Source organism: Rhincodon typus, chromosome 4 (assembly GCF_021869965.1).
Source record: "Rhincodon typus isolate 14 chromosome 4, sRhiTyp1.1, whole genome shotgun sequence".
NCBI classification, from domain to species: Eukaryota; Metazoa; Chordata; class Chondrichthyes; order Orectolobiformes; family Rhincodontidae; genus Rhincodon; species Rhincodon typus.
The window spans coordinates 73,108,511-73,117,258 of NC_063335.1; the positions used below are offsets into that span (position 1 = coordinate 73,108,511).

Below are 8,748 nucleotides of genomic sequence, written 5' to 3' on the forward strand. Positions count from 1 at the left end.
TCACATTGCTGGGAGTGTATTATAGGTCCCCATTCAGCAGGCAATAAAGCAGACAATTTATTGAGGTGTGTAATATAATAACAGGTCAAGTATATTAGGGGATTTCAAGTTGCTCAACATTAATTGGGATAGTTGTACAGGAAAGGGTTCAGAAGGAGTGGATTTCGAAGTGTACTCTGGAGAGCTTTTTAACATCAACGCACAGAAGGTCCAATAAAGGGACAGCACAGTACTGGACATAATTCTGTGGAAAGAAGCCGAACAGGTGGTAAGTGGACAGCATTTTAGTGATAGCAACCACACCACAGCACAGCTTAAGATTTTTCTGGGAAAAGAAAAAGATGATCTGCTAAAACAAAAAAGCATTTGGATTGTGGGAAAACAATTTCACTAAAATAAGGTATGATCTGGCCAAAGTAAACTGGATATCTAGGAACAACAGGACTGGAGAAGGAGGAAAAGGGAGGCTTTTAGCAGATCAAAAGAAGCAAATCAAAAGGAGTATAGCAAGTACAGGGGGGACTTAAAAAAGCAAACAGGGGAGCAAAGAGAGGGAATGAAAAACAGTGGCATAAGGAATTACAGTGAATCTCGATAGATTCTTAAGTACTTCAAGTGAACGAGAATAACTGGGCAAAGAGCCAATTGGGGCCAACGGACAATCTGTGCATGGAGTTGGAGGGCAGTGGTAGGATGTTAAATAATTCAGTAGGAGGATCAGTAGAGAATTCAGGAAGAGGAGCTGAGGTTCTGCAGCAGATTGACATATGAAGTGAGGATGTATGGAATGTCAGTGGCTTAAATGATAGACAAACCTCCAAGTCGGGAAGAGTTGAAACCCAGGCTACTTTGGGAGGTGAAGGAGAAAATTACAGGGTGTCTAACACAAATTTGTAATTCATCTCTGGCCATAGGCGAGGTGCCAAAGGACTGGAGGACAGCTCAAGTGGTTCTACCTCTTGAAGGGTGACAGAGCTAAACCAAGGAATTATCAACCAGTGAGTCCTACATCAGTGGTAGAGACTATTGGAGAAAATTCAGAAGGAGAGAATTTGTCTCCAGTTGGGGAGACAATGTTTGATCAGGGATAGTCAGCATGGCTTTTTGAGAAGGAGATCACACCTAACAAATTTGATTGAGTTTTTCCAAGAAGTTAATCAGGTGTATAGTCAATGTGGTTTATGTGGATTTTAGCAAAGCCTTTGACAAAGTCCACGTGAGAGACTGAGAAAGATGATAAAAGCACAGCATCAAAATTAAATTGGAAAGTTGGATCAAAATTGTCTTCATAGTGGGACAAGGCTGTTTGTGACTGGAGACTGGTGCCCAGTTGCATACTGCATGGTCCCTTATTGTTTATATGTATCATAAACAACATAGATGACTGTGTGCATGTGCGTGTAAGACAAGTAAAAGAGCACATGTGAGCAAAACACAGGGATCTTGGGGTGCTTGAAGGCAGCAGGACAGATTAATCATGTAGTTTAGGCAGGATACTGGACACTAGCTTTGATCAGTTGTGCCATACTTGCCAAGCTGGCTGGTTATCGTACAGGCGTTTCATCACTGAGATGTGGTGTACTCGGACAACGAAGGCCATCAATTTAACTGCGACAACATGACTATCTTGGCTCAAGCCAACCACAGACACACACGTGAATTGCTAGAGGCCTGGTTTTCAACTCGTAATGCAATCAACAAACATGTGGAATTAGACCCCATATACAAACCCATGCAGAACAGAACCAGAAATGACAACCCAACTTAACAGACCAGATCATACAAATACCAAGCGGAGTAGAATAACATGGCTTCATTGGAGGCTGCATTGGTGATGTTACCTAGCATGGTGACAAAATGTCTGTATGACAACCAGCCAGCTCAGCAGGCAAGCCAACCACCTCAGGCACAACTGGAGCTACAAATCTTTGCTAAACATTAGGTTACTGTGGTCAGGTGGCCAGCAGCAGTGCTCACGAGATGAGTCAAGAGCTGCAATCAAGCACGCTGGGAATTTTGGTCAAGCCAGTCTAAACTCACAACAATTAAAACTGCAGCCAAGACATGTAACCTGTGGTTTCTTAGAATCTTCATCATCTTAGAATCCTTACAATGTGGAAACAGACCCTTCAGCCCAACAAGTCCACACTGACCATCAGAGCAACCCACCCAGACCCATCCCCCTAATCTACGCATCCCTGGACAATGGGCAATTTAGCATGGCCAATCCACCTAGTGTGCACATCTCTGGACTGTGGGAGGAAACCCATGCAGACATGGGGAGAATGTGCAAACTCCGCACAGATAGTCTCCCAAGGGTGGAATCGAACCCAGGCCCCTGGTGATGTGAGGCAGCAGTGCTAATCACCAAGCCTCACCCTACCAAAAGAAAGAATATGATATGGATGTCAAACATCCATGTGGCGAGATCTACATGGAGAGCAAAGTTAGCAAATTCACTTGAATCAAGGTAGTATTTGATTCAATCCAAAATTGAGAGTTGGAGTTAAATGTGAATTAAGTAAAATAAAATAAAGCTCAATAAAGTGAGTTAATACTGGTTAATTGAGATAAAGTAAGAAATAAATGTTGCAACAAATGTATGTTATATTGAGTATTATACGGAGAGTTAAGTCGAGAACGGTTTGTTTATTAAATTCTGAGTCGATTCCCTGCCTTTGTCTATCACACAAGGGAAGAATATGTGCATAAAAGGTTTGAGTACTCCTTTTCAGGCAACACTACAGTTGGAGTATGATCAGCAGTCTGGTCATCTCACTGTAGGAAGGATGTGATTGGACTGGAGGGGTGCAGAGAAATTCACCAGGATATTTCCTGAGATGGAGTATTTTAGCTGTGAGGAAAGGCTGGATAGGTTTAAGTTATTTTCTTCAGAGGAGGTTGAAGGAGACCTGATTGAGGCATAAAAGATTATAAAGTGCACAGACACAATGGACAGGAAGCAGCTGCTTCCCCTCAGTTGAAGGGGACATAATTTTAAGGTGAAGGGTAGGAGATTTAAAGGGGATTTGAGGAAACTTTTTTTCACCTAGAGTGTGATGGGAAACTGGGAAGGTAGTTGAGGTGGGAAACCTCACGTGGATGAACACTTGAAAGGTCATATCATTCAAGGCATAGGGCGAAGTTCTGGAAAGTGGGACTGATGTAGATTTGTTGGCACAGACTCGATGGAGCTCTCCTGTGCTTTATGCCCAGTGGTTCTGTAACTATGGAACTATAAATTCAGTGGAAATAGCAGATTGAGTCCATTCCTTCTCCAAAGGTATGTCCTGTACTTGGAAACTTGTTGATACTTTCTTAAGCAACCTCAGCACAACCTATTTGTAGGCTTTTAGACTCAAAGGAGAAGCTTCAATTTATTTAGCACTTGATCAATTCCTCAGGCCATTCCAACCTCATAACCATCACTGATGTGATGTAAGAAGGCCTGCAAACAGCAATGTGACAATGACCAAAAACATTGGGCCTGCATAGTCAGAAAATGGCACATCCTATTACTAAGCTAAGACTAGGCTGATTATGAGCATTCACACTCGGAGTTGGGAGTCCCTGATGCCTTCTCCACTGTTATATAACATCATGACTGCTCTGCGAAGTCAAGAATCCCATCTGTGCTGATAACCTTTCACTCCTCTCCTTGTGAATAACCTGACCATTAAATGACAATTCAATGTTACATTAATGTCACATTAGGAAAACATCATTGATTAAAATACTAAGCATATGACATTATCAAAGTACAGGAATTAAAGACAATGGTAAAGTTCAAAATAATGCAATTTACTTGACTGGATTAGATATTTGCTCATGGGATGGGACATCACAGGCTGAACTTGCACTTATTACGCATCCATAGTTATAGGGTCACAGAGTCATACAGCACAGAAATAGACCCTTTGATCCAACTGGTCCACGCTGACCAGACATCCCAATCTAACCTAGTCCCATTAGCCAGCATTTGGCCCATACCCTTCTAAACCCTTCCTATCATGTACCTATCAAAATACCTCTTAGGTGCTGTAATTGTGCCTGCCTTCACCACTTCCTCTAGCAGCTCATTCCATGCACACACCATCCTGTGTGAAAAAGTTACCCCTCAGATGCTTTTGAAATCTTTCCCTTCTCATCTTAAAACTATGCCCTCTAATTTTGGATGTCCCTCCACCCTAAAGAAAAAGACCTTGGCTACACACCCTATCCATGCTCATTATGATTTTATAAACATCTATAAAAGGGCCACCTCCAAAACTCCAGGGAAAAAGTCCCAGCCTATTCATTCTCTCTATACAAGTCAAACCTTCAAGAAGTCAGGTAACAGCAGGCTGCCTTCTGAAACTACTGGAATCCATTTTGCATGGGTACACCCACAATGGTGTTAGGGAGAATGTTCCAGAATTTTGACTCTTTGACTCTGAAGAAATAGCAACATGTTTCCAAGTAGGATGGTGAGTAGCTTGAAGGGGAACCTGCCGGCGGTGGTGTACCCATTTATGTGCTGTCCTTCCCCATCTAGATGCGAGTGGTCATTGGTTGGGAAGATGTTGTCTTGGTGAATTTCTGCAATGGATCTTGTAGATGATACACAATGCTGCTAATGAGCATCAACAGTGGACAAAGTGTATGTTTGTGAATGCAGTGACAATCACCCTAGCTTCTTGTCCTGAAACGGTGTCAGGCTCGAGTGTTGTTGCAGCTGCATCATCCTGGCAAGTGGAGAATGTTCCATTACAGTCATGACTTGTGCCTTGCAGATGATGGATAGGTTTTGGGAAGTCAGAAGGTGAGTCACTCATTGCAGCATTCCTAGCCTCTGATTTGCTGTTGCAGCCTCCATATTTAGAGTCAAAGATTTACAGCACGGAAACAGACCCTTCGTTCCAACTCGCCCATGCCGACCAGCTATCCTAAATCAATATAGTCCCATTTGCCAGAATTTGGCCTATATTCCACTAAACCCTTCCCATTCATATCCCCATCCAGATGCCTTTTAAATATCGTAAACGTACCAGCCTCCACTTCCTCTAGCAGCTCATTGCATACACGCACCACCCTCTGCATGAAAATGTTGCCCCTTAGGTCCCTTTTAAATCTTTCCTCTCGTCACCTTAAACCTACACCTCCAATTTTGGTGTCATCTGCAAACTTACTAACCTTACCTCCTATGTTCACATTCAAATCATTTCTTTACATGGCTAGTGAAGTTCAGTTCAGTTCTTAGTCAATGGTAACCACCAGGGTGTTGATAGTGGGGAATAATATAAAGAAAGCTTAAATGTAATAATCAAATTCACTTGACACTTGTCTTTGACTTCTCTCAGTCTGAACTAGTCCAGCAAGAAGATAAAGACTTAAATCTCTCCTGACCCCTTCAACACCACTGAAGCAGAGGTTAGATTGCACTCTGTCCTTCAGCTGTAGACAGCATCCAAAGAACAAGTTAGGTACCAGAAAATAATTAAACATTCAAACATGCCACAGATTTTAAAAAAAACTTTTAAACTGCAAGCAACAAGCAGAATTAAGACACAGTCTTGGAGAAACTTAGCATCCTTGGCAGCATGTGTGGAAGGAGAAAGAGTCAACTTGAGTCCAACACAACACTTCCAGGAAGATGATTCTCAACGCATCAGATCAGATTCAAAACACTAACTCCTCTCTCTCCAAAGATGTTGCTAGACCTGACGTTCTCCAGCAATTCATTTTTATTTCAGACACCAGTATTTGCAATGTTTAATGTATATAATGAAGAATCAAGTAAAATTAAGATATTAAAATTCAATTACCTCTACTATAACAAAAACTCATTGACCACAGTAAAAGCAAAATTAACATCTCAATGTAACATCTGCCTACCAACATAAGAGGTCCACAGTGGATGCCCTTAGCCCTGCACTCATCCCTAGAACACTGGATGACAAAAACACCTACAGACTCCTGCTCATTGACTACAGCTCCGCCTTCAACACCATTATCCCCTCCAGACTGATCTCAAAACTCCATGACCTTGGTCTCAGCTCCACCCTCTGTAATTGGATCCTCAGCTTTCTGACCCATAGACCACAATGAAGATAGATGACTGAATCCCCTGCACAATAACACTCAACACTGGAGTTCCCCCAAGAATACGTCCTCAGCCCTGTACTGTACACCCACGACTGTGTTGCCAAATTACAAATGAACGCCATCTACAAGTTCGCTGATGACACCACCATAGTGGAATAGGCATCTAAGTAAGTCAAAAATACAGAAGGGAAATAGAGGGCTTGGTGACCTTGTGCAAAGAAAACAAACTCTCTCTCTCTCAACGTCAGAAAAACTAAAGAACTTGACTTTAGAAAGGAAAGGAGAACATGTCCCCATCTACATAATGGAACGGAAGTTGAGAGGGTGGAGAGCGCCAAGTTCCTCCGAGTGACAATAACCAACAACCTGTACTGTACTGCCCACATAGACGCAACAGTCAAGAAGACACAATGATGTCTCTTCTTCCTGAAGCAGCTCAGGAAATTTGGTCCACAAGGTCCCTCACCAACTTCTACAGATGCACCATTGAAAGCATACTGTCCAGCTGCAAAACTGCCCAGTAGAGCATCTGCTCTGCCCAGGACCATAAGAAACTACAGGAGTTGGTGTGCGCAGACCATCATGGAGGCCAAACTTCCATCCATGGATTCCACTTACATGGCTTGCAGCCGTGGAAAGGCTGCCAATATCATCAATGACCCACCACACCCTGGTAATAATCTCCTACAACTTCTTCCGTCAGGCAGAAGATACAGATGCCTGAACACACGTACAAGCAGGTTCAGGAACAGCTTCTTCCTGGCTATTATTAGACTAACAAATGGACTCTCCAGCCTCGTATAAGGATTGATTTTGCTAACGCGATCTCACCCAGCACACGCCCTGTGCGATCGAACCTGTACATCTACCTCAGTCGTTTTCATATGAACATCCTAGCTAACAGTGATCTGTTCATACTGCTCATAAACAAAAGCTTTTCACTGTATTTCAGTACATGTGACAATAAATCAATCAACTCTTGAAACAAATCTAGAGCTCAGAAAAGTCTGTCCAACTTCTCAGGTCAAATTTTACTCCATTTTCACAAATACACCCTGAACTTTAGCTCAGGTTTCTAAAATGTTTGCTAAATGTGTAAACTTAGATATTTTGAAATAGCATCCTCCTCCAAACATTGATCAACTTTTCATTTTTTTTTCCCCAGATTGACTCGATATTTTGTCAAAGGATTCAGGCACTCAAAACAATTACGTTTTATTTGCACATTAAATTATTTTCAAAACGTCGAATAAAGTTCCATCTAACATTCAGTAATTTGTGTAGCCAAACAATATTCCAGTTGAGCCCATCACTTAGCCTTCTCGGATTTTGAAGTGCACGAACGCTCAGGGTTTTATTTTAAAACATGCACTACGAGCAGCATACACACTGGTTTCAAGCATTCTGAGAGAAGCTAACGTACTTGCCTGACAAACAAAATGCATTCTACATACAAGCCTGGTTCTTCAGATTCAGCTAAATGAGAGACCGGGAGAGGCCTAAGCTCCGGGAAAAGGTATCAATTCTGTGCAATCCAATCGCCGCCTAGACTCAACCAATCGACACCAGGCAATCACTTTCTTATGTCACAACAGGTAATATTTTAGCTTTGAGAAGTTAATTACAATTAACTCAAGGCTCCAGCATATCACCAAGAGTAAACATCCGTCTAAGAACTACAAACCACCATCCATTCGTCAATGTTGAGACACACACACACACAGAGAGAGAGAGAGCTTTATGACTTCAGCTCAACGGGCTCCATAACATACAAAATTATTCAGATGGGCCATATTAACGTGAAATAAAACAGAAACTCTTTTCAAACAGAATGCCTCCATTTGTAATGGGTCACATACACCTTACCCTCGCAAACAGCTGAGCGAAATCTGTAAGAAATGAGCAACCACCCCCACTGCTGTCAGAAGTTTGCCGGGGCTGTAAGCAGGCGCGCTACCGGCCGAGTCAGGAAGTCGTTGTCCCTTACTGTTTGTAATTGGCCAGCAGGCTCATGCCATCACACACGGACTCAGCCGGCTCATGCTCGGTTTGGTCACGCGCGCACCTATCGCTCAAGATCGGGGATGCGCATGATGGCATATGTCAGCCTCACGCTCGGAGTGACGGTTGGTCTTTTCCCCGCCCCGTTACGTTTGATATCGATCAGCAACGGCGTCATCGGCGTTCAGTTGTCTCCCAACGTCCGACTGCGGCTTGGCAGATGACATCGTCAGGATAGCGGAATTGGATCTTCTCGGCGAAAGAACTTCTGCATTGTAGTCTTTCAGAGGATGCCAATTTCACTAATTTCACCCCGCTTGAGATATGTTTTCTTCGCGACATCATCAGTGACTTTCAATTAATGCGGAATCGCCCCGCCGTTGTGTTGAATCCTTTCCACTTGATTGAAGATGAGTCATTTTTACAAAGAGCGACCTTTTCCCAGTTCGCCGGGAAAATAAATCAAAAATTTCCTATTAAAATGATTATCCTCATCCTGCCAGGCAATAAAGACCTATCCAGCCTAATCCTACTTTTAGAGATAGTAGGAACTGCAGATGCTGGAGAATCTAAGATAACAAGGTGTAGAGCTGGATGAACACAGCAGGCCAGGCAGCATCAGAGGAGCAGGAAAGCTGACGTTTCAGGTCTGGACCCTTCTTC

The 8,748-nt window shown here is 42.9% G+C and overlaps 1 protein-coding gene across 1 annotated transcript in view; it reads right to left on the reverse strand.

Moving 5' to 3' along the window:
• trappc9 (trafficking protein particle complex subunit 9) overlaps nt 1-8,205 on the reverse strand; it is a 572,831-nt gene extending 564,626 nt beyond the window's left edge. The window contains exon 1 of the mRNA XM_048596131.1: nt 7,951-8,205. The gene's annotated coding sequence lies outside the window, so the exon portion shown is untranslated. The remainder of the gene's footprint in view (nt 1-7,950) is intronic.
• Between the last annotated feature and the right edge of the window lie 543 nt (nt 8,206-8,748).